General features: G+C 41.8%; 1 long non-coding RNA gene across 1 annotated transcript in view; it reads right to left on the reverse strand.

Moving 5' to 3' along the window:
- Positions 1-473: 473 nt before the first annotated feature.
- The window catches only part of LOC310714484, a 602,255-nt gene continuing 575,285 nt past the window's right edge, over positions 474-27,443 (reverse strand). Inside the window, exon 3 of the long non-coding RNA XR_014529828.1 lies at positions 474-684. This is a non-coding gene — a long non-coding RNA (uncharacterized lncRNA). The remainder of the gene's footprint in view (positions 685-27,443) is intronic.

The following is a 27,443-nucleotide window of genomic DNA, read 5'->3' on the forward strand; positions in this document are numbered from 1 at the left end:
ATGAGGAGCAGCAATTTCTGTCAAAGTACAAGAGTTGCCACCCTCGTTTCCTGTACAGTGGAAGTGTTTTTAAAAAATATTTTTATTTATTTGAACAAAGACATATGCCTCAATAACACACAAGGGGAAAAAAGTGAACAGAATAAAACTAAAATTAAACATACCCAAAATACAAATTTGGGTTGTTTCATTCACAGTCCCTAGGAAAAAAAACCCCATTATTATTACTGATGTTGGGGGATAGTATAATTTTTTAGAATATTCATTTTATTTATAAATATTACTCTATTGTCCATGTATGGCAGAAGTTGAGGTGAATTTGTGAACTGTTTCTCAGGTGACACTTGTGAGGAATTTGTTACCGATTGCTAGGTTGGCTTCAAGTAAGACCTCTCTCATTCACAATCTGGTTATGGATGAGGAGGCCAAACTGGTCAGTATCACTGAGACCAGTGCCGGATTTATGTATAAGCTAAACAAGCTATAGCTTAGGGCCCCACTCTCTTGGGGCCCCCCCCAAAAAATAAAGGAAAAAAACCTGGATGCACATTTCCAAAATATAAGATAAAAAAACAAATAAAATAAAACCTACATACAGTGTTTTGTGTTGTGTAGGCTCCTATGATGTAAGTAATGGGCCCTGACTGCTAGCCTGCTCCCTAAAATATCACTGGTTTGCTCATTCTATACCAATTACTTTGATAAAATACATGTTTTGTTATGTGAAAATGGCTTTAGATACCTATTAAGTCCATAAATTACCATATAGCATATATTGGAACACCAAAAACAGTGACAATTTGTTGTTGACAAAGGACAGCTGGACATATAAAGGACCCATTACCGTCAGGAGCTTAGGGCCTCTTCAACCCTAAATCCGGGACTGACTGAGACCTGGGGTGGGTGAGCAGGAGGAGTTGGCCTCACTCAGCCGTGCCCACCTGGGTACTCAGTACATCATCAAGACAGACTGGAGGGTCATGTAGGGGGATTTGCTGTAGTCTATACTGATTTCCAAAGAGTTGATGCTTTTGAATTCTGGTGCTGGAGGAGACTCTTGAGAGTCCCATGGACTGCAAGAAGATCAAACCTATCCATTCTGAAGGAAATCAGCCCTGAGTGCTCACTGGAAGCTGAGGCTCCAATACTTTGGCCACCTCATGGGAAGAGAAGACTCCCTGGAAAAGACCCTGATGTTGGGAAAGATTGAGGGCACAAGGAGAAGGGGATGACAGAGGACGAGATGGTTGGACAGTGTTCTCGAAGCTACCAGCATGAGTCTGACCAAACTGCGGGAGGCAGTGGAAGACAGGAGTGCCTGGCACGCTCTGGTCCATGGGGTCATGGAAGAGTTGGACATGACTGAACGACTAAACAACAACAACATCATACTGATTTCATCACTCTCTCCAGCCTCTCTCTCCAGTTGGGTGAGGATCTAGAGCCATGGTTCCTAACAGGGGGGCAATTTGATTTTTAAGGGGGACAATGTGAGAATGCGTTATTAACAGTGAATGGCCTTTTAGACTTCCTCCACATGAATAGGAGTTCACTTTTTGAATAATAAGAATTATATGTCATGGTGGTGGGCATCAGGATTTTAGAGATGCTTATGTGGGGCATGGCCAAAAAAAGGTTGGGAACCACTGATCTAGAATTTGTGTTCCTGGCACTGGGCAATCGGGACAGATTAGGGCTTCTGCTGGTTTACCGCGCACCTCGCTGCCCAGCAGTCTCCCTGGCTGAGCTGACAGAGCTGGTCTCGGAGGCAGTGTTGAGGACTCTGAGACTGTAGGTTCTGAGGGACCCTGTCATTTCATTCACTGGACTGCATTTGAATGTAATGGTTTTCATTTCATATTATTGCCAGCTGATGAAGATTTATCATTGAAACAGTTCATTATCCTGTTCTGTCTGCTGCTGTGCTCAGAGCACCCTATTGCAGTTTGGAGCACCCATCATCTCACGTTTGTCGTGTTGTGCTCCAACTCACTTCCAACTATATTTTGGATAGGATATTGACTGTAGAAAGGCATTCTGTCTTTATTTCAGTGATCCTTGACAGTGACTTACAGTACCAATCCTACCATTCCTGGTTATGGAACATTTATCTGATTCTTATTAGTTTGTGACTCCATGCACATATGATATATCTTCTGTTTATGAATTTTTATAAAGGATAGTGTCCGTATATTATTAGCCGATGTGTTGCTTGTTGTTGTTCAGAGTGTTCTGTTTTGCAACACAGGGGATTTTCTTTGTTGTAGAAAAAAAAGTGGATCAGGGTGTCAAGAAGACTATATACTGGACTGATTAAATAAATAAAGTTCTTTCACATGCTGGGTTTTGTATGTGTGCGTGCAACTTGACTTACCTTATTGCTCACAAGCACATCGATCATAGTAATAATTTGCTGTTATCAGCCACCTCCTTTTGTGGCACCCAAGACAAAAGAGGGGTGGGGTGGGGAAATTAAGATACTTCATCTTCATGCAACTCTGAACCAGTCTAAGAAAGGATGAGCAGTTATGCTTGAATATTTATCTCAAATTGGCTGACAGATACTCAGCGTGGCTGAAATAAGAAGCCATTCTAGATAAATGCACTTTCATTGGGGTAACAGTTATTTTCTATAATTGAGCTTGTTTGTTTTGATAGGCTCGTAATTTGCTTCCGTACATTTTGCCCATAGTGTGTTTCAAGTGGTCAAAGTGCTTCATGTATATTACGGTGATTTTACGTCTTTATCTCTTTCTCCAAAGAGCTTAGAGAAGAATACATAATCCCTACTCCATTCTTATTTTCACAAAGGCCCTTTGAAGTGGGTTTTATGGCTTGCCATCTCTAATTAGACAAGTTAATGGAGGGCATGGCTATCAATGCCAACTAGCGACAATGGCAGGCTTCTACTGCCTCTGAAAAACAGTTGTTTGAAATTGCAGGAGGACAGAGGGATGTTGTGCTCAAGTCCTGCTTGTGTGCTTCACACAGGAGTCTGTTTGGCACAGTGGGAACAGGGTGCTGCTCTAGATGTACCACCTGCCTGAATCAGCAGGCTCTTCCTATATTTCAGGAATAGGAAAACTTGGCCCTCCAGATGTTTTAGGACTACAATTCCCATCATCCTTGACCACTGGTCCTGTTAGCTATGGATCATGGGAGTTGTAGGCCAAAAACATCTGGAGGGCCGAGTTTGCCTATGCCTACTATATTTGATGGAGAGAAGTGTAACTGGACCAGGATCACCCAGTGACTGCTCCATGATTGCAGTCATGGGATTGTTGTCTTTCACATGACGGTGTATGTTTTGACTCCACAGAGTGGGAAGTGACGGAGACAGGATGTTTGTGTTACTGTGTTGCGTGAAGTGGGACTATTGTCCTTGGTTTTTTCTCTTTGCTGTCTGATGCTAGAGAGAGAGGGAGCCATGTTGCAGTGCTCCATGTGTGTTTATATGTAAGTAAAGTAGATTAGCCAAAATGCTGAGTTGCTGAGGTCTGTTACACAAGATGCGCAAACTCTACAGATCCCTAAGTGTGCTGATGTCTGTTGGCATCGGTCACTGTGATGTTCGGGCAGAAGAAAGCTTTTGAAGCTCCCGAACAATCGACCAGGAAGGAGAGAACATGCCAGTCGGGCATGTGTCTCTGCCAGGGTCCTACTTGAGTGTAGGCTGAGCTCCTCACACCTTGCTCTTTCGAGTCCTAGCAGGGACACCATCTTTGCAGGGATGTGCTCCCCCAATTTTCAATGAAGGGGCTGCCCCCCAAAAAAGTTCTGTGTGGCTATGCATGCATGCTATGGAACATGCTCATGTTGCACACATGCCGCGGGGCATCAGGACAACACATCAGCATGCCCTGCAGTGTGCACGAGTGATGTCAGCATGCATGGTGTCAGGGACTGGCCTGAACAGGAGGAATGGGAAATGAACCCTTGGTCTGATCACCACCTCTCAGAAGAGCAGGGTGTGTGGGAAGTTTTGCCGCTCCCCCCCCCCCCGTGTATCCAGCAGTTTCAGGAGGAGAGGGAGACAGGGATGACGTGCAGCTGAATGAGGAAATGCCTAGTTACAAGATAGTGGAGAAGGAAGGTGAAGTTAGAGAGCAGACAGCAGAGGCCTCCCTGTAGAGTATAGGAGACCCTCCTAGTCTAAAGGCGCGCTGGTCCCTTCCCATTCAAGAACAGAGAATGTGGAGGGATTTGACTCCTGTGACTTCCCGTAGCTTTCCAGGATGTTGTGAGAGACGGAAGAGGAGGGACTCAGAGTAGCCAACGTCTGCTCTGTGTGGAGACATGGATCTTTTGTCTTGCAGCCAGATGACTGACTAAAAAGCCATAAAATGCAAACTGTTTGTTCTTCTTGCCTCTGAGGCTACCGAGGGAGGAGAGGATACTCCACAAATGGTGTGATGTTGTCACATGGTCCTTTGTCCCCCTCAGGAAGGCATCATACCTGAGTCTGAGCTTGGTAGTCATAGTCCAGTACCACACACTCTTGACTCAGCTATACAGCTGCAAATAAAACATTTTAAGCGTGTTTTAAGCACAATATACAATGTGACACTAGATGGAAAATGCAATGTATTTTGAAAGATGCTTTTAAAAAAAGCATTTTCAGAACGGTTTTTATATGTGTGTAGATCCCACCTCTGGCTCTAAGGTCATTAATTACCCTTCAAGTGTATAGTTAGGTTAGACAGTATTTTTATCTGAACATATGAAATGGGCTGGGTTTGCAAACAGAAGGACATGAATAAAAATACCTGGAATCCTACATTGAATAAAATAATACATGGGATGATGAACTTGCACAACTAAAATCCTGCATTAAAATAGCCCAAGGATTTCCATAATTGTTCTTCCCACTTTTTTGGTGTGTGTGTGGGGGGGGGGGTGGAACTCACATTAGTGCTGTCAGGAATTGAACCACCCAGTTGAAAGAATGATGGAAATCCTAGTAAAGGTTACAGAAAGACTGAACATGACAGTGAAGGATTTAGAGAATTAATCAACAGGAAACTGTCCAGTGCTTCATTCCTGAAAAAAAGGCAAGATATAAGCCTGCTGTCTTTATTATCAAGCTTCAAGAATCTTGTACAGTGGCTGAAACTTTTGTTTACTTTTTTATTTTGAAATCCAATCCACCTTTTCATGTTCCTGCAAGATCTTGGCAGCAAGGCTGGCCAGTGTTTAAAGCCTTCAGATCTCTGCCTGGGAATGAGTGGCAATTCAGGAGATATTTCTAAAATGATGTTTGATTAGTAATTCCCATTTTTAAAGGGAAATGTTAATGAACCAAAGGAGAAGGGAAATCGTACATTTCCTTTAATTGCATTTGGATTTATAAAAAAATAAAGCACTTGGAGATTTCATCCTGATGTGGATCTCAGAAGCTAAGGGAGAAGATCTGTCTCCCTGAATTTCAAAGAGATATTCTCACAGCAATATTCTAAATCAAAACTGATGTATTCTGGTTCATGAGCTGCTAGTACAATGGCTAGCGCCAAACAGAAAATGTTTTTGAGCACAAACCACATGGAAAAAGAAGCTTCCATCTATGTTCTAAATAAATGAGCACATTTACTGAAGCTGCAATCCTAAATATAATTATCTGGGAATAAGTCCCACTGAACTCAACGGGGCCTACTTATGTATATAGGATTGCAGTGCTAGACGGTGCCAATGGGACAGTGGCTAAGAATGATGGGAGCTGGGATGAAGGGATGATGGGAGTCTGATGGCAGCTGGGTGTGTGTGTGACATCTAGTCTACATCAGTAGAATAGAATGTCCCTATTTTCATCTGAGGAATGTTGGAGAGTATGCTATGGACTACAAAAGGTAAATCTAGAATGTGAAATAAACCACAGAAACTAAAACTGAAATAATCAACTATTTGACTTTTAGAAGACATCTGAAGGGAGCCCTGTTCAGGAAAGTTTTTAATGTTTGATGTCATACCATGTTTTACTTTGTTGGAAGCCACCCAGAGTGGCTGGGGAAGCCCAGCCAAATGGGTGGGGTATAAATAATAAATTGTTGTTGTTGATGATGATGATGATGTTGTTGTTGATCTAGAGCTAGTTTGCATCTTGTGCTATTCAATAAACTTATTCTCTGTGAAGAGGGATTTGATTATTAAACCAAACTGGGATCTGTAACTCTGGGTGTGTTTTAGGGGGTCTCCTAACAACCATCAGAACTCTTAAAAAACCTGCAGCTCCCAGAATTCTTTGGGGGCAGCTGTGACTGTTTAAAGTGGTATTGTAGTGCTTCTTAGTGGCCGCTTCCAGACTTTAGATCTCCCTCCGTAGAGAAGCTAGACTGGCTCCTTCCGCCAGTAAATGAATACATTCTTGTTCCAGCAAGCTTTTGGCAATTGACTTCTTTAAAATAAAGGGCTGGTGCCATGCTGATATTATTGTAGTTGTTGGTATGTTTTAAACAGATTTCATGTATCAATGTTTAATTGTATTTTAATGATTGATTTTTCTGTTTTTAGTGGTTCTTGTTTTTAGCTGCCTCGAGTCCTGTTGAAGAAGAAGAAGAAGAAGAAGAAGAAGAAGAAGAAGAAGAAGAAGAAGAAGAAGAAGAAGAAAAGAAGTATGGTTTGAATGTGATCATAGTTTAGCTGACTATACAGAACATAGCATTTTCCCCAACAAAAAATATGGTGTTCTATCTACATGTAATACTCTTTAAGTACATGGTATAAATGAATAGGCTGTCAAATTCCATAATTCTGTCTTCAAAACAATAAATAACACAGCACTTATATTAATTTTAAAAAGAGAGCTGAGCTGAGACCTTTTATAAATAGTCTCACCTCATAACTTTGTTTAGAACCACACTTTTTTTACTACAATTGAATATGAATGGTGTTTTATAATTGCACATTTTAAAGTGAATGTTAATGTGCTTGAGTTCTGGAACAAAATAGTTATCCCCCCCCCCTTACAAATCTATTTTTTTAAAAAAAAAATCTGCATGACAATGCACCTAAATATAAAATTAAGCTCTTTGCAGAATTTGGATTAAAAAAATTAATAACCATAGGCTGAATTCTAGCTTTATGAGGCACTAAAAGATAGCAATAGCTTTATGGACAGAGTTGTCTTCAAAATATTTTTTTTTTATTTTGGCTTTTATAACCTGCTCTTTTTCCTAGAACTGTCTCAGGGTGCAAACAACATAAAAACCTTTAAAATCAACAATATATTTACAAAACCCCAGTATAGTGGTACATTGGGTTAAGTACTTAATTCGTTCTGGAGGTCTGTTCTTAACGTGAAACTGTTCTTAACCTGAAGCACCACTTTAGCTAAAGGGGCCTCCTGCTGCTGCCGCCATGCCGCCGGAGCACAATTTCTGTTCTCATCCTGAAGCAAAGTTCTTAACCCGAGGTACTATTTCTGGGTTAGCGGAGTCTGTTGCGTGTCGAGGTCCCCAATCCACCCCCCAAATAACTCACAACACACACTTAATTTTTGTTTTAGGCTTTTGGCATAATTTTGGCCACAACTTTATTTAAATACAAAACCGTGAGTGGTTATTTAGGCATTGGTTAAGACTATCTGTCCCCCCGCCTGGGGACAGAACTGACTTCCGGGCACCACCGAAAGACAGTGCGGGGGAAAGCAAGTCGAGGAGAAATGGAGCTGAGTCACAGACCCTCAATTCTCACCCGCCTGCTCCCCGAAGGCTTGCCGGCCCTAGTCCCATTCCAGGGATTGGACGAAAAGATGGCAAGCCCCTGGATTCCTTTAACGGAATTCCCTTTCCGCAGCAACCATGGAGGGGCAGGCCCAGCCTATCCTAACCCCTCCTCCACCAATTTATAACCGATGCCTAACCGCAACCTTACAAGTTGTGACGATTTGCTACACAGCAGGCAAAAACCAAATGGCCCAGCCAATCAGCCAGATGGACAAAATTCCTACCAGGCCCCTGCCCCAACGGCAGACGACCCCATGACAGGCATAGCAAGGTCAATGCAACAACCCCTTACTCAAGGGCGGGTGGGCGGGTGATCCGTTGCACGCAGCAAAGAGAAAGCTCCAGGCTGCGTGCAGAGTACTTAAACATTTTACCTCTCCCACCAAAATTGCAACATAACTTTTACCCCAGCAACCCAGTGAACCAATCACTGCCCCAGGCCATCTTTAGAGACCCTGCCTGGTAACAGAGGGGTGGTTCAGCAGACCCCACCGCAACACGTGCTCTCCATGAAGGAGAACACGCTTAACCTGAAGCGTATGTAACCTAAAGTGTATGTAACCCGAGATACCACTGTATATTTACAAAACCCACAGTGTGTGTGTGTGTGTGTGTGTGTGTGTGTGTGTGTGTGTGTGTATATATATATATATATATTATCTAGTGTTTTCAACCAATGCACTGGAACACCCTGGGATGCCTTGAATGATGGCCAGGGGTGCCGTGGGTGGGGGAAGCTGTGGGCAGTACCAACCTCCGTCCCTCCTTCCTTCCTTCCCTCCCTCCTCTTAATAGATAGATGAGATTATGTAAATTAGTTTAATATAAGCGGCCATGTGTGGAGGAAGTGAGGGCTGCATCACCTGTGAGGCGTGCCTGGTAGGAAATAGAATTCCTGAGCCCCACCTCCACCTCGAAGGAGGCTGAGCTGCCAGCAGATAGGGGACGCCACACAAATAACATAATTGCTCAAGGGAGCCATGGACTCAAAAGGTTGAATACCTCTGCAATAATCCATTCCTCCACCTGTAATATTTAAATTGGTAGGCCAACACTTGGGTCAAAAAAATTCATCGAGGAAAATATGATAGGGAGCAAACATATAGCAAGATATGCCTGGATGAGCAGGTTAGAATTGGGTGGCTCAACAAAGGATGTCCCTGGTGTAGCTAGAATTTGCTGTCTTAACTCCCTCATCTTCATCTTAGCCTAATACAGGCATCCCCAAGCTGCGGCCCTCCAGATGTTTTGGCCTAAAACTCCCATCATCCCTAGCTAACAGGACCAGTGGCCAGGGATTATGGGAATTGTAGTCCAAAACATCTGGAGGGCCGGAGGTTGGGGATGCCTGGCCTGTACCACAAAACCAGCTAATGTCAGTGCTGCATTGAGGTGCTGCTGCCAAGAAAGTGCTATTACAAGTTTTGTCAGCTCAACAATTGTTTTCTTACAGAATAGCTGAAAAGATTTTTCCTTGCAGAACTTAAATCATGGACAGGAAAGTATCAGGAGTGGTGCTGCTTATAAGGCAGCAATGGCAGCAGCATTTTATACTAGCTGGGAATTGGGAATTGTCTTCAAGGGCAGCACCACGAAGAGCACATTACAGTAGTCTAATCCTTAGATGACTAGGGCACGCTTTGCTCTGGTCAGGCTACAGTACTACTGCCTAATATGAAATCTGAAACAAATTTTGGGGTTCCTCTTCAGGTAAAACATATTCTGTGGAACATCTGCCAATAAGATGCAGACTTTCTGAGAACATCAGTTTTCAGGAAAAGTTCCAGAAGCATTTTGTTTTTATAAGTTGGAGTTTGATAAATAGGAACAAGTCCACATACCTCATCAAACGTAGGGGTGGATCATGATATGGCAGCGGTGTGTTTAAGGTGGTAGTGAATAGATCAGATTGTCTCATAAATAATGCAGAGGGGAAATTAATTCAGCTCCCTTCTCCATCAAAACAACTCTACAGAAATTGCTCTAAGATTAAAAACTATCAGGAAGAGATGGTTGGGTTTTTTTTGCCACAGTAGCACATGACTTATACAACCACCAATTAGTTTATCTGTACATGTACACAGAGATTTATTGTCAGGATTGTACAGCCATGGTGGTGTTGGGGTTGTTTTTTTTGGGGGGGGGGGCTCAGTTTTTACCTCAGATGTTCATCTCTTCTCTCTAACCATCACAGTTTCTTATCTCCATTGTTAACCCTCTCATGTACACCTTCCCAATGACTGTAGAATTCTTAACCCATGTCACATTAAAAGTTTTAGACTACATATGTAATTGTGCAGGCCTGTTGCAGGCCCCTATGAACTTCTCCAACAAATGGGGCTTCCCCCCACTCCCTTCATTTTATTGATTTCCATCCAAACACTAGTTATCCTTCTTGCTTTTTGTAGCCTATTAGCTACACCCTATTTTGTTGACATCCATCTGTTACCAGAGGTGATGGAATGCCATCTCTGGGGTGAAGTCAAACTGCTGTGTTAGCAGTACCAAAATGACCTCCTGGCACTGTGTTTATGGAAGTCTGGGTTACCCAAATGACCAGACCTCACTGATGTGGTCCAAAGGAAAGCAGACCAATTCATTTGGCACCACCTTGGCCGCAGGACTTGCTGGAAGGAGGTATACAAAACACCACCCAACCCTCTTAAGGACACCACTCCAGATTTTTGTAGGGTTTACTCCTTAGACTTTTATTTTCCCAAAGATATCTCGCAAGCCAATAGAGGTTTAGGATCAGAGTTTTCCTTCTCCTAGATGGGCTATCTTCCCATGTTGACGAGCCCCATCTGCCCCTCACTTCTCACTATAGCACATGCAGAAGTTGCTTTCTTTACTGTTGGACCCATTGCTGATCATCTGCTTAATCTGCTGGAGCCTGTCTTTGCATGTAAGAGAAGTCCCTAACTCAACAAGGGTTTGAGACCCATCAGCTATCCTCAGTTTATACCCTATACAGCGGATGATATAGCATAGTTGCATATTCTACCCTTCATTATCTTGGTCCACAACCAGTATGAAATAACTGTTACATAATATACACTTGAAATACATACAAGTGCAAAAACTTTTGTTCAATCCATATTAATAGTTAAGGAGCAAGAAAGTGGATATATTTCAGAATCATTGATTCAGCCATTTGCCTGTACCATGATTCATGCATGCAATTTCAAAAATGATTCTGTGCTAAAATCCAGTTTGGCTTATAGATGCTAAATGCTGCCTCTTTGTAAAAATGTACTTCTATGGGTATCTAACACATGATAACCATTTGTGCCACGCTTCTTTAAAAATATTCTCCTGTTATTGATCAAGCTCAAACAAAATGGTCTTTTCAAGAGACTGCTCCTCACAGATATTTAAGTTAAAATAGTCACGGGACATAAAGATTGCTCTTCATGTAACACAGCAAGGCCACCTGGTAGATTTTGAAACATGGAGTTGCAGCTACTACTTAAAGTGGTTCTCATTTAATTAAATGTGAAACTCCTGGGGCCTCTTACCCAATTTCACAGCTGCATCACAGCACCTTTCTGTGAACTGCTGTGCAACTGAATACCAAAGAGCTCTGAAGGTTTCTTGCGGGAAAGTCGTAAACTGAACCAAATCAACAATTCCTAAATCACATGCTGAACCTTACAGGCACATTTAAATCTGGTGTTTAAGTACTTTGATATTTATAATAGAATTGTCCTCAGATTCATCCCTTTTAATTTTTCACTCCTGAAAATACTGATCTGGTATTGGTGAGAATTGTTTGTTAAATAAGAGTCCTCTGTGATTAGCTTGGCCTCTGCTCAGATTTTGCCAGATTGGAAGCGAGTCTGCTGGTCTCTCTGTTCTCTCTGTCAGTCACTTAGGCAGCAAAATCTAGCTTTCTCCTTATTCCGTCCTGACTAGCTAAATGATTGCTCATTCACCCTAAAGAACTTGTCAATATTCTGGAGAAAATTAGTCAGACATAAGTTTGCTTAGATGACTGTGACAGAAAAGTTTCCCCTAGGAATTTTGTGTCTGCATGTTTTAATCAAGAAGTTTTCAACATTTCCTATAATAAAGAATTTCATCAAAAAGAAAGAAAGAAAATAAAATATTGGGAGCCATCTCTTTTGAGCCCCTGACCTTTCTTTTTTGTTCTAATGTCTACGGGATATGGTTGTTGTTGTTTAGTCGTTTACTCGTGTCTGACTCTTCGTGACCCCATGGACCAGAGCACGCCAGGCACTCCTGTCTTCCACTGCCTCCCGCAGTTTGGTCAGACTCATGCTGGTAGCTTCGAGAACACTGTCCAACCATCTCATCCTCTGTCATCCCCTTCTCCTTGTGCCCTCCATCTTTCCCAACATCAGGGTCTTTTCCAGGGAGTCTTCTCTTCTCATGAGGTGGCCAAAGTATTGGAGCCTCAGCTTCACGATCTGTCCTTCCAGTGAGCACTCAGGGCTGATTTCCTTCAGAATGGAGAGGTTTGATCTTCTTGCAGTCCATGAGACTCTCAAGAGTCTCCTCCAGCACCATACATAAAAGCAATTCATGTTTACTATACAAAGGCAGTAGCCAATGAATTAATTCTGCTAGCACAAGGATTTCTGGCTGCACAACAGAATGGCTGTTCCCTCTTTTCTCTCTTTGTTCCCCCCCCCCCACATCCCCTTAAAATTGTTCTTGGGGTTCCCCCAAGCCTCTGGAGCAAATATGGGGAGGGCACAGTGGCATACAGGAAATGTCTAGGATGAGTGTGTTCCGTTGTGAAAGTATAAATTCCTGCACTAGCTTCATCAGATCCAGTTTCCCTAAAAAACACACACAGAAAAAAACCAAACCATTTCCGCTAAAAATAATAACGTGTGACAGTTATCCTCATTTACCTCAAGAATAGTTTCTATTCACATGAACTAACCCAGACGCTGTATTTGTCACCTGAGGCTTTTCTCTTGTGTTGAGATTGTGTTGGGATTTGTGTTGGAAAATGGAAGCACTCTGATCAAGAGAAATGAGCTAAAGCATAAATAATAATTCTGCTAGAAATGAAAGCTGGTTGGCACTGGCTTCTCACAGGAGACAAAGGAAGAGTCCACATTGGGGGGGTTAAGTCAAACCATTGAAGAGTTATAGTGCCTGCTGTGGCTCCTCCCAGCAGTTATTCCTCCTCTGGTCACTGCTATGGATACCTGACTGTCTGCCTCCAGGAACTGTGATCATCTGCAAGGGATTCCCACACAGTAGGTTTAATGTCACTAGCCTTCATGTCTTGTTTGCAGACATCTCTGTAACACAGAGTTGGTCTGCCAACAGGCCTAATGTGTGAAGCCATGTGTGAAGCCAGCTCCCTCAGGAGCACATCCTTGGTTATCCTGCCATCTTCCATTCTGTGTACATGACCAAGCCAGGGTAGACATCACTGAGATATAACTGCAGACATACTGGGAATGTGGGCTTGGGAGAGCAAAATCTTCCTGACATATGAGTATATGAAAGGCATTGAAACATCACACCTGGTGGGTGTAAGTTTCACATAATTCACTTCCATAAAGCTGTGTGCTCAACATGCAAGTCTGGTAGACTTTCTTTTTGATATTGATCATATGCATCACATTCTCCTATACCATTTTGGAAAGGCAAGCCATTGCCGTAGCTGTCTTGTCAATACACTTGTCCAGCTCAGCACTGATGGAAAGATTGCTGATTAAAATCCAGCCCAGGTAGACAAAATTGTCTACCACCTCGTGTGTGGTCACCAATGCCAATGTGTGGACTGCTGGTGACATCTGGTGACATCCTAACCCAGGATGTTGGTCTTTGTCATACTGATGGTATGACCGATCTCCATGCAGGCTTGGGCAAAATGATTGATGAGTTTCTGTTGAGCTTCCTCAGAGTCAAGGCTGCGTCATCTGCAAACAACATCTCTCAGATAAGAACCTGCCACACTCTTGTCTTGATGTGGAGATGTGCCTGGTTGAACAGACCCCTGTTGCTCCTTGAATAGAAATACACACCTTCTTCAGTAAACCTGAAGACATGTACACCACTCTTGATAGGGAAGGTGTCTGAAGATGAATGGTCATATTGGATGGCGTTGTGCATGTTCTCATGGAAGGACACAATTATAGTTTGGTGTTTATGTGGGCATCCTATCTTGTTGAGAACTGTGAAGTCTTTTTTTGGCCGAGAAGGTCAAATGCCTTCACCAGATCTATGAAGGCAATGTATATGTGTGGTCTCTGCTCTTGACATTTCTCCTGCAGCTGGCACAGTGAGAAAATCATGTTGACTCTTGACCTCCAAGCTTTCAAGCTGGATCGTGACTCAGGATAGACCCTGTCAGTGAGTAAATGTAATCTGTTGGGAAGTACAGGGGCAAAGGCTTTCTCCACAGTATTAAGCAAGGAGAGTCCATGGAAGTCATTACAATCATGGTGGACACTTTTGTTCCCGTATATCATTGTATTAATATGAATGTTTGGGTTTTTAGGTTGTATCTAGATTATGTAGATACATTTATGTCACATGCTGTAAACCAGCATGCGGCCGTCTGATGAAGGACGGTATATAAATTTAATTAAAAAATAGGGCTATAATTATTATTTATCTAAAAACAAGAATTTTTGCTAAATGCAGGCTCTCAGTTGATGGCAGCATGTTCCTGAACCCTAAAGACCACATCCCACCTTCAGTGCTTTATATAAAGACTTTACTAGCACACGGATCAATGTGTAAGAGCATAATGATTACAGCTGCCACACAATTCATCTTGAAATGTGAAACCTGGACTGCGTTTTGCTTGGTGCCCTGGACATTAGGAATTCAGTGTTTCAGGAGATCACAGACACATTGATAGATTGCACCTGATATGGTATTAAAATAAGAGCATTTTAAAGGCACCTTTGAAAGAAACTGTTATCGAACTAATGATGGGCAGCTCGTTCACTTCCCATCTATGATGTCATATTGATGAAATACTCACACTTTTTCTTTCTTTCTTTTTTTACAAGGAGATTGTGGCACATGATGATTAACTAATGGAAACAGCATTTGGCTTAGTACCCATTTGGAAATATTCCCAGAATCTGAGTCCTTCCTCCACCACGAAAAAAAGAAAGAAAGAATAGCTGAGGGATATTTTCCTTCAAAGCAACATTGTTAAAGAGCAGCAAGATTTTCTATGGAAGAAATGTCCTGATGCTTGCTTCCTACTTTTCAGCTATATGAAAAAGCTTTTAGTGTTTTGTTTAATTTACTTGCATTGTGTTTGTGTGTGCGTCTCTGTGTGTTTTAAGTTTTAAAAAAGTGAACTAGAACAAGACAGGCAACTAGGGGACAATTTAATGACCACTTAAACTGAACTGGATGTTGGTTTTGTGTGCCCTATGGCGAGGAGGGATTAAGGTGCAATTAGAATAGGATTTACAAATCTTTAAGCACAGCATTGCAAAGCTTTGAATAGTGTGAAGCAGGGGCTTGAAGAGGTTGTGATTGCTCCCTCAGTGAGAGCATCCCATCCCCAGGCCGCTGGAATTGTGATTCAAATATAAAACTAGACTATATAGTCTCAAAAAGCTGAAATGGCCTGGAATTATCCATTTAGAGCAGTGTTTCCCAAACTTGGGTCTCCAGCTGTTTTGAACTATAATTCCCATCCTCCCTGACCACTGGCCTTGCTAGCTATGGATTATAGTAGTCCAAAAACAGCTGGAGACCCAAGTTTGGGAAACACGGATTTATAGCTTCAGTAGAGGCATTACCAGCATTTACAGCACAGTCCTAACCATGTATACTCAGACGTAAGTCCTGTTGAATTCAATGGGGCTTAATTCCAGGGAAGTGAGTTTAGGACTGTAGCCTTAGTCCATTGTCCCATGGATGTTTGAAGAGCCCTTCAAGCTAAACCCTTCAAATATTGAGTGTATGAGAGATGAAGTGAGGAGTGTGTGACAGGCTTGTTGGCAGGCCTCTCCAATAAAACTATTGTCACATAAAGGAATGAAACTTTCTTCTCAATAATCCCACAGACCGAACACAAGTATGACATTTAAACTGTTTTCTTTTAGCATAGAGAGAGCCCCATGGGGTCACAGAACTCTGTCTGCAGCAACTAGCAATGAAATCTCTATGAACACACAAGTCTCTACATATTAACGAATGACAGATGTCCATCAAAATATGATGCCATAAGACAAACCATAATTTCAGATCATGGTTAAGGAGGAAAGACTTTAACCAAGATCCCGGATTTGGATGATGTTCTGTGTCACACTGAACAACAAAACACACAGAGAGAGTACATCCACAGTAAGCTATGGTTTGGCTTGGTTTAGCATTCCATGCAGATGTGGCCAATGTCTTTGTGTAACTCTGAATAGACCATAGCCTCTAATCTCAGAGAAGTTGAGGGAAAGGATGCTTTTGCACCCACTCCACCCCTCAATTTGCTTTTGCAATAAAGGAATCAAAGCTCCTGAGATTTGGGAGTGGAGAAGTGGGAATTTCAGAAAGTTATTACATTATCAACCCTAAAGCAGCTTTCAGGCTGGGAAGGGAAAACACTTCCAAGGGAGGGAGAGTCAATGTTTTGAAAGCAACCACAAGTTATGTTGCTGGCTCTTTCCCCAACATTTTATTTTATTTTTAATTAAATTTGTATACCTCCCTCCATCCGTAGATCGCAACATAAAATGATAATATAAAAAACACAAAACGCATAATAAAAATAAGAACAAAAACAACTAAGTATGCCCCCTCGCACAACACATTTAAAAGGGCATCAGATGTTAATCAGATAACATCTGGTTGAAGAGGAACATTTTTGCCTGGCGCCTAAAGGTGTGTAATGAAGGTGCCAGCCTAACCTTGGGGGGAACATTCAACAAATGGGAAGCCACTGCAGAAAAGGCCTGTCCTTGTGTTGCCACCCATCCATGTGCTAGAAGGGATGGAGGAAGACATTCAATTCCGTTCACACTGAAAGGCAAGCCAAATCAAATTCACACTTCTCAAAACAATGCCTGAACCAGAATCCTGACCCAGAATAATCTTTATTTGCATCAGCCACTAGCTATAGCAGTGCCTGAAGCAAAACACAGTTATCCATTGAAATTTGCACTTTAACAAATTTTGAAATGCAGTTCTGCAACCAAGTAATAATGTGCATAGCAGATGCATAGGTCAGGGTAAAGTGTACATGAAAATATGTGTGTGTTCGTTTAAAAAATACAAAAATACGTCATATTACCAGAAAGCGTATATTAGGTAAAATTGGATACATTTTTAATTTACCAAATGTGTTCTGTTTCTATGCTAGGGGAAGTGGGGAACTCTGGAAACAACTTAAATGGGGATACATTAAAGGTCTAACAGCCTATATTTCCAAACTAATTGCTGCATGTTTTGTGATTTTAAATCTCTGCTGTGGCACTCTCACCAAAGAGCACTTACCCCAAACGTGGATGCTGGCACCCAAGGAATTCTGCTTTTATACTTATCCCAGCATGGCCTCATTTAAAATGGGTTGGCATGCAGAGGAGCAGATACACCTGGGGTCGCTACTGCCTGAGGTAAGAAGAGAAAGTCACAGGAGACCATGGTCATCGAGAAGTGAGATGGTTCTGAAAGGCCTTATTGCTTTCTCTGGACATGACTCCGACAGCTTCTAATTGTATCTTCAGAAAACTGCTTCCAGTGGATTCTGTGCACTTCTGACCCATGTAATGGCTCTGGGTCTTGGAGAAAACAAAGGAAGGGCTTGAAACAACTGTATTCTCCAAGACAAACTTGTGCTTCAGTTTCTAGGCCTTGATCTTGCGTGGCCAAAACAGCCAGGATTTCATGGTACAGTGGTACCTCGGGTTACATACGCTTCAGGTTACACACTTCGCTAACCCAGAAATAGTGCTTCAGGTTAAGAACTTTGCTTCAGGATAAGAACAGAAATCAGGCTCCGGCGGCGTGGTGGCAGCAGGAGGCCCCATTAGCTAAAGTGGTGCTTCAGGTTAAGAACGGACCTCCGGAACGAATTAAGTACTTAAACTGAGGTACCACTGTCATTGTTTTAATGTAGCTTTCATTGAAGGCAGGCCAAGTCCTCAATGTACATCTACTGTAATGGGGCAGAATGAATATCTATCTGTTGTTCAATCAAAGCAGTTAAAAAGGAGACTCAGATCACTCACCATAACATTATTTGAATTAATAGCCCATATATTTAGAAACCTACCTGGCTGAAGATTCCCCCCCCCCCACCTGGAATTTCTGCATCGATTATAATGAGCAAAATTTCTTATTGGTTGCACACATGGAAGACATTTTAATGCCAACAGAGTTAGAAAGATTGCTTCTTTTATGGGCAAACTTTATTTGGAAGTAAGTTCCCCTAAAATCAATAAAGCATGAAATGTTTAGAACTGAAGTGTTAATTTTATACTCTTTTCCTTTCCTCACAATGCTTGGAACAGATGCTACTGCTGCCTATTTCATTATTTCACCTGGAAATAATGGGGTTAGATCTTTTGTTAATGTTTCTTATTTGCACATCTGAACTACAGGCTGATGTGAAAGCTGTCCCCTCTCTCCAGGAAGCCTAGGGAAATGGAGTTCTCTGTGTGAAATGAGCATCTCTAACAGGGAATTTTCAGGAGCTTCACCAATCACCAGTTGCTATAATTCTTTTGAGGTATGGCATGGCACTTAAACCAGTGTGAAACATGCAGTACAGATGGATGTAGGTTCTGAATTGCATTAACCTCAGAGCTATTATTTAGTACCAGTAACAGATGAACAGTGGATAGTCTTGATATTCACACAGATTTCGGATGGATGGCTGGCTGGATGGTTTGACAGATAGTAATACTGGATTAGAATAACAAACTTTATTAGAGATCTGCCAGTCAAACTGACAGCACAAGACTCCAACACAGATCTGTTCTGTAGGGGAAGGTTTCCAAGACAACACAGCCACAGACAAGACATAGAGTTTTAGCAAAGCAATACGAAAGGAAATGGAATAGTACCGCCTAGTGGTCAGTGGTGTTGCATGTATAATCATTAAACCAGGCATCTAACTCACTTAGGAGCAGGAGGTTTAGGCTGGGAATGTTTACTGGGTATGTTTGTTGGGGCACCATTTGGGCTTCAGGCAGCAAAATGTCTTGGGCCATCACTGATGTTTTGATTTGTAAAGAGAAACACATTTCCCCAAGACTAGAGTACTAATCGATGCATCTACCCAGAATGTGGCATGGATAGACACCTGCTTTGCAGGGACGTATTCTGGGAAATACAGAAATTCAGCCTCACAGAGTGGTTGGGGCAACCCGGTCAGATGTGTGGGGTACAAATAATGTCAGGGAACTGCCATCGGAGCCAAGAGTGGAGGTAAGGCTCCCCGACCATGCAGGAGAAGGGACCAGTAGAGGGAGAGAGAACACTCCCTTTGGGGAAGGTTATCAGCGTGACACCGGGGAGGAAGGGGATCAGGGAAGGACTTCGGAGAGAGGGCTCCAAGACTCTTCCACAGAGACCAGCGGGGAGAGTCCAGGACCTCCACTGGCTACGCCTACTCTGCGCAGAAAGCTTCCGCGCAGGGAGGCTAGGCGGAGACTGGGCGTCAAGGAATTTTTATGTTGGAAGAAATTCAGGAAACACCCACTGACGGATTCTGCCAGCGACTGACACAGCCATGGAGAAAGGGCTGTCCAGCCAGGGAAAGGTTTAGCCAGGCAACATTGCCTACAACTTCAGCATCCTTTACACACGAGCAACCCCAATTCCCATTACAAATAAGAGTATTATTGTTGTAAATGCATCCTTAGGTATTATGATACAGGGGCAGGCAGGACATATCAAACCCAAAAGCGCAAAACGTGCATCTTCAAAATCTCTTTTGCCTAGAAATTTAAAATACTGATTTGTCATTATTTTGTCCCCCACTCCATATGCTTCGCCACTACTGGTTCCTTTTTAACTGGTGAGGTTAAGGGCTGAGCCTGAGATCATCACAAAAGAAAGTATGTTCTTTGCTGCAGGGATATGATTTGCCGCTTCTAATAGCATGTCTCCCACCCTGCTTTTAAAATTGTTGATTTAACATTGCTGTCTTATTGTACACCTGCACACCAGGTGTTCTGTAACTGGAAGATAGTGAAAAGGGTGTTATATTCATAGGAAAAATGTACACTCATGTATGTGATGTTTCGGGTTACAGTATACAGAAGGGATTGGAATCTTCAGGCACAGCGGCGTATGTGGCCCTCTAAACATATCTGGCCCTTGAGACTTTGCTCAGGCTACATTCCCTCCCCAGGTACATAGCCTCTGCCCAGGCCCCATTCCTCACCAGACCCACTTTGCTTTCTTCTTCGAGTGCTTTTGCCAGGCTGGAATGTGTCCTTGGAATTCTGATATGCTTCTTGCTTGTCTGGATGGTGATTAGATTGGGGGATATACAAAGCTGACATTCATGTTTGTTGCTATGCCCACTTGTCCTACCACCAACATCTGGACCCAAGAAGAAAACCCACAAGGAAATACCACCCTCAGAATGAAAAATGTCTCCCATCCCTGGTATACAGAAACATTTTGGGGAGATGGTAGGTGCCTGAATGAGAAAACAAAATGGCAGCCTCCCTCTCCCTGCCAGTAGGTTCATTTGTTGCTTTTCATCAATGGTCTCCCTGAACAAGCCACTGGAAGTCACCCACATCACCCTTTTCGGTGGCAGATACATTCGCACACAATTTTCAAAGATTGATTAAAAACATCACATAGGATTTCACTTATCTCTGTAAAAGCCTTCACAGATTTATGAACAAAGACTGGTGTGATTTCAAGGTACAGTAGGTCGATCTAGGACTAACACAAATCTTGTTTGCCTTATGAACCAAGTACATTAGATATAAAATCACTGATGGCAAATAAATAACATGGAATGCATTGATGACATTTTTATGGGGTCACTTTTCTGGTCCACAACCATAATAGCTATTGTATGTCATTTCTCTATTTTAAAAAGGCATTTAAGTTAATATTTACAGACCTGTTACTGCCTTACTTATATATCACCTTATGCATTTATGCATGAGGTGAATATTTAGTGAACCTAATTCTTATGGTGATATAATACATGAACAGAATCGGAATATTTCCTTCATAGTTTTTTTTTTAATAAATGTATAAAGTTTCCTAGAAAACACAATTAATTTCTACCCTAGGCTTGGAAAGGACAAGGAAAACTTCACATTGGATATTTTCCCAGGGAAATTAACGGCTGTCAGTATAGCTCAGAGCACAGTTTCAGCTGAAGTAGAATCCAAAGTGAATTATGGGCTTTATCCTCAGATGGACTATTTTAGGCATTGTGGAAAAGTGTAAGGCAAGCGAGGTGGGGAACCTTATCCATATACTCCCATAAGTAATGAGAATCACATTACTTAGTATAACGTGTCGACTTAGCAAGATAAATGCAAATACAATGAGAATCATTGTAACTAAGTGTAACTAATTGTAACTACATTGTGTTCATTGTAACTAATGAACGCGTCTCACTTGGAGCTAAGAAAAACCTGTTTTTGCTTCTGGGGAGTGTGAAAACTCTGGAGTTGCCAAATGCCAGGCAGGCCTCAAAACTGATGGGCTGTGTTTGAGTCAGTGGGACAGAGGTTGTGTGCCTTGCTTAATTATTCTCCCAGGCTAGAAGCTGCTCAGTTAAGGAAGAGAAAACAATCAGGGTTTCTAATATAATTACAGACTATGGTCCCATTGGAAGAATGTGGTGCATGAAAAGAAAGGTTCCCCCATCAGATCTCAGTGAAACCCATCATTCATTCATTATATTTATTACATTTATATACTACTTTTGAAAGCACGTCAACGTGCAAGTAGATAAATAGGTACCTCTCTGGTGGGAAGGTAAGCGGCGTTTCCATGCGCTGCTCTGGTTCGCCAGAAGTGGCTTAGTCATGCTGGCCACATGACCCAGAAAAACTGTCACAATCTGTCCTGATTGTGAATGGGATAGACATTCTGTCTGAGGTATGTATGGATATGCACCTACTTCCACCTCCACTTAGTGATCCTGTAGAACTGCCAGTTCTTTGCTGGCTCCTGCTTCTCTGTCTTTAATGGCAGCTTTGATCTGCAAAGATTAGGAAGTGATGGTGCTTGGCCTATTTGTGAAAGACTTCTGCTAATTTATGCAGATCAAGCCGCTTTTAAAGGCACAGACGCAAAGTAGATGCATTTTGACATGTGAGTAGAGGGCCTTCTCGGTGGTGGCACCCACCCTGTGGAACACTCTCCCATCAGATGTCCAGAAAATAAACAACTATCTGACTTTCAGAAGACATCTGAAGGCAGCCGTGTTTAAGGAAGTTTTTAATGTTTGATGTTTTATTCTGTTTAATATTCTGTTGGGAGTCACCCAGAGTGGCTGGGGAAACCCAGCCAGATGGGCGGGGTATAAATAATAAATTATTATCATTATTATTATATGAGTAGTTGATAACCCTACGTGCCTCTCACGTTCAGAATTTTGGTACCAGATTCATTATCATCCTGGAAGTCTGCCTTTTCTTCACTCTAATTTCAATTTCCGATTTCAGCGTCCCCAGAATGTATGTAAACTCTATAATGATTGCTTAAAACAATTCTACTAAGCTAGGCAAGAAATTTGGGGCAAGCACTGGTACTCTGGTATACAACAAGGGGACACTTACTATCCTTGTTAAGAGACCTTCAGCTGAGCAGCAAAGACATGCAGCAAGTATTATTTCATAACACTGTCATTAGAAGAACACATTAGGGACCTGTTTAAAAGTAATTTGTCGTACCCAAAAATCAATAATTCAGAGCTTAGCAGGCGAAATCACTGGGAGGCAAGCACACAGAGCCAGGTGAACATAATGAAATAACTCTGTCTAGAGTTAATTAAAATAATAATACAATCTAAGAGTGCTAAATCAAGAATTTTGAACACTTCAGCAGAACCAATTTATCTTCCTTTTCCATTTGGAATTCCCATTACAACAGACAGTACAATTCTATTACGCTCCCGTCTCCTTGTTGTAGATCATCTGATTATAATTAAGCATTAAACATCCCCTAAAGTGGGGAATTGCATTATGAGCTTCCCCCAACACATCACTTTTGTTATTGCCAGCTCCAGTAACTAAAATGGAATTTAAATAAATAAATGCAATGAAATTTCATAGGTAAACTGAGCAGTTTCAATGTGCATCACGTAGTAATTGTAACTCTCCATGTACCGCTGAAATTATCAATATGGCATATATAGTTTGGAAGTGAGCTGCAGCCCAAGGGGAATAAAAGAAGAATATAAATAAAGATCATGAGTTTACCCAGCACACCCTAACTGAAAGAAAGTTCCCAGGATTCTATTTTTAATATGTAGACATGGAAAGACATTCCATTCCATTCCATCAGATGACAATCCATCAGCTGAAGAAGGCCATGGTAGTTCAATAAGGGTGCAATCTTAACACTAGATCTGCTGGGCTAGGATGAGTGAGCTAGGATGTGGCAGGTGTCTGGCTCAGCCAGCAGGTTCTCAGCTCAACTTGGGTGCACTGAATCCTCAACCTTGACTCAGCTGGAGATACACCTGTGTGACTCCTCCATCTTGGCTCAGATGGAGCTAAACCAGCTGACCTAGCAACGTTGCAGAACTCACATTGGGAAAAGGATGGTGTAAGCCAAACTCAGACTTACTTTCTCTTTGCCAGATTCAGCCTGCAATAGTCCCAACTCAGGAGACTGTGGTTTAGTTAAACTCTAGTTGTGCGGAGGGAAGCCAGAATTATTGCTTCTGATTTGTTTTCACAAGCTAGAATTTAAAAAGCGTGGAGATAACAGAGAACTGTGGTTTGTTTAAGACTGGAAAAGAAACCTTCCATTTTCATTCTCTGCCCAAACAGAAGGATTGGAAAGGGGAAAGGCAATGAGCTGAGGCTCAAATAAAATTGTTCATGCAGGGAGAAACCATGGTTTCCCACTACATCTGAACCAGGTCTATGTGTGCTTCTGAAGTCAGCAGGATCTTTGCTTCAAATACTTATTAGAGTACTTTAGGTTGGAAAAGTTACAAAGACTGGTTGTTCAACTAAAATATATTGTTGATAATATTTTTTATCAGCTCTGAATTTCATGGCATAACTGTTGAATATTTCCACGATAGGAATGTGCTGAAACTTTATCTGAAGTGAGAAAAATGAAGTTATTAAACTTCACATTTCATGCCTAAAGGTTTAATAATTTAATATCCTAATTAACCTGTTTCCTTACTTGATGCAAAATGTTAACTTCAATAATTAAACTGTGCTGATCAGAGAGTTCATATCTTTTTGTAAATATACAAATGGATGTGCCTTTTCAATTCACTTTATTCATGTTCGGTAATTTCAGCTACATTCCACCAGATTTTCTCCTCTGCTTTATCGTTTCACCCGAAGACCACAATACTGAACAAAGTTATTCTAAGAATTAACAGCCCCATCATATGCATTTTTGTTGAGAATATCTCTTCTAATGATGTCAGTGGTGCATACTCTTGAATAAGACTGCAGCCCTATGAAAACTTACTTAGAAGGATGATTCTGAAGAAAGTTAGACCTACTTCTGAGAAAGCATGCATAGAACACAGCAACATGTAGGACACCCTGAATTGAAGGCCCAATCCCCATTCCACCCCATCACTAGGACTAATAAAAACTTGCTGTAGCATTCAAGCACTGGTTCCCACCTTTATCAATTCCCCAGCCTCATGGTGCTGCCTGAAGCCCATTGCTTCACCTAGAGGCACAGGAAGGCTGCCCCCCAAATCTCATGAAAATTGTGGAAATTCATTGCAGGTAAGCATTTCTATAACTGTTGGTGCACAGCCAGGTGTTTTGTAGGGAGTAAAAAAAAAGATTATTGTTCAAGTTGCAGGAAGAAAGGGGGACTGAAGAGGAGTGCAAGGAGTCCCTTTTAATAACTAAATAAATACATAAATAAAACTGCTTTGTGCATCCATGTCTAATCCTGCTCCTTTCTAACGTTTCTTTATTGGTGTGTGTTTTTCTCTTTGTAAATCTGTCAAAGAATAAAATAAAATTGGGATTAAAGGATTTTCTTGACCTTCTTCTGATAGGAAATGCTCTGCAAGGGGCAGTGGGGAAAATGAGAAATGTCCCTGTTTTCATCTGAGGAGTGTTGGAGGGATACAGTTCTTTCTTTGGTCAGCTTCAGAAGCTTCTTGCAGAACTCTTCCTCATTGCTCACCACCCTTTGATGGCGTCACTACCAATCTTTAGTTTAAGCTAGTAATTTAGCTCTTTCCCTTTTTTGCATACCATGCTTCCAGCCTCTTCTTAGCTTCTTGCCACTTACCAGTCCTCCACCTCATAGGAGCCAACTTGTAGGGGCTGAGGGGTCTTCACCCCCCCAATAAAATAAGTTTACCAGATGTTCCCATTTCCCAGGGACAGTCGCCAGATTTACAAGTCAGTCCGCTGACAAAATCCACTGAATTCAACTGAAGTTGAAAAGTGTCCCTGGATTCATTGGGGGGGGGGGAAATCTGGTAACCTTACAATAAAATATTTGAGACGGTTGCCCTCCCAAAGCTGATGGGCACTGCCATTCACATAGTGTGCGTGCACCACATCAAGTGATCAGTTATGTGGGGCAGACCTTACTTGCCCCCCCCCAATATTTGATTCGACACCCCTGCTTCACCTGTTTCAGCTCCAGATTTCATATTTCTGCCATCAGTCTTCTCTTAGACCATAATCTCAGCCATAGAATTATCCCCCTTTTCAGTTCATTTTTCCCATCCAAGAATTTGACCAAGAATTTCTATGCAGCAGGTAGACATTGACAGCCCTCCAACTCAGTAGAAAAAGAGCCCAGCTTTTCCCAGACCAGTCTTACGTAACTGCCAAATGCTAGCTATCAATGGGTACTTAATACAGTGGAACCTCGGTTTTCGAACGTAATCCATTCCGGATGACTGTTCGACTTTCGAAATGTTTAAAAACCGAAGTGTGCATTTCCAGAAGCATTTACATCCAGAAAACTCAATACAGAAGCCACGAAAACCAAAGTACCACTGTAATTCAAATTTAGCCCATCACATACACAGCAAACCTTTATTCTTTGTATGTAAAACAAACCCTGCCCCAGTAAACAAACTTTAAAAGTTGGTTACTCCACACCATCTTTGAGAGTTCCTCAGAAACCACTCTCAGTTGTGTATGTTTGCCTGATTTAAAATGTTCCACGGTAGGTAAACAAAGTGTTCATTTTCCACCCAAGTTATTGTGCTACTTACTGCAAATGGTGATATTGCCTTCCTGCATTTCAATGAATTCCATTGGAAAGTTGGGCTTAGATGCTCCTTCAAGCAGCGCTATCAATTTCTTCTAGGATTCATTGCTATTTAAGAGCCCACTTTCAACAAGTGCTTTAAGAAAATGGATCCATTAATTCCAAAACAGTTTTATTTAAGACACTGGAGAAAATTCTGCAATAATTCCTAGATGGAAATGTGTAACAGGTGTTAATTTATTCAAACAGCAATTGCATGTAAAAAAACAAAAACAAAAAACAAAAAACCACACACATTACATTTATTTTTGTTTAGTAATATGCCTGCTCTTTCAGGATTCACTTTTGCAGGCAGGGTGCGAAGACTGATGAAGACAGGAATTGTGAATCTGAATAGTGCAGCAAGTATTGCGGCAGTATTTGCATTCCACTTCAGGCTGAAAAATGTTACCCTAGAACAGCCAGTCAGCAGTGTGTTGTGATTTCGTGTGGAGGATAAACATGGCAATGGATACTTGCAATGATGACTATATTACCTCCATTGCAGGGCCAGATTTAGGTTTGATGAGGCCCTAAGCTACATACACTGTTGCTGTATGTAGGTTTTATTTTATTTGTTTTTTTATCTTATATTTTGGAAATGCTTTTTCCCTTTAAATTTTTTTTGGGGCCCCCAAGAGAGTGGGACCCTAAGCTATAGCTTGTTTAGCATATATGTGAATCTGGCACTGCCCATTGTAAGAGGTTGTATGTACCACTCTGGGGGAAAAAATCTTGGTGGTACATCTTTTATAAATCTCTGGGCCAACAAGCATGGTGAGAGCCTATTATTTTCAGCCTTCTCCACCACATCTTCCTTCCCAGATTTTTTTTTTTTTTTTTTTTTTTGGTAGAAGGCAAATTTAAGCACCAGACAAGAAAAATAAGCCACAGAAGGGGGAATAGCTTTCCATACTGCAAAATACCCCCATAGCATCTCTCTCACACCTGATTTAATGGAACTTTCAGAGGTAGGGAATCATATTCACTCCAGGAGGCAAGATCCAGATGTTCCTCACCCATACCAGAGCTGTCCACTTGCCACTCATCTGAAGTCAGGTGGCCGTTTTCCATTGCAGCACAGCTTGTAACTACCTATTAAAGTGGATCTTTGATCAGCTGATTGGCAGTGGCTTCAAGCCCAACTGAGGTCAGCTGCACTCTGGCATTTGCCATTGGAAATTCATCAGGTTTTCGGCAGAGATGGGCTTACATGTGGTGCCAGATTTTAAAAGTACTTAGTACAAGCCCCGCTCTCCAAGGAACAACCAGGAGGGCATTTCAAAGCTTCTGGTTGTCCCTTTGTAGCCATGCCTTTATTCACCTCACACCTGACATATAAGACATCAGGAGTAG

Source organism: Podarcis liolepis (genome assembly GCF_965112155.1).
Source record: "Podarcis liolepis genome assembly, chromosome: 8".
In the NCBI taxonomy this organism is placed as follows: Eukaryota; Metazoa; Chordata; class Lepidosauria; order Squamata; family Lacertidae; genus Podarcis; species Podarcis liolepis.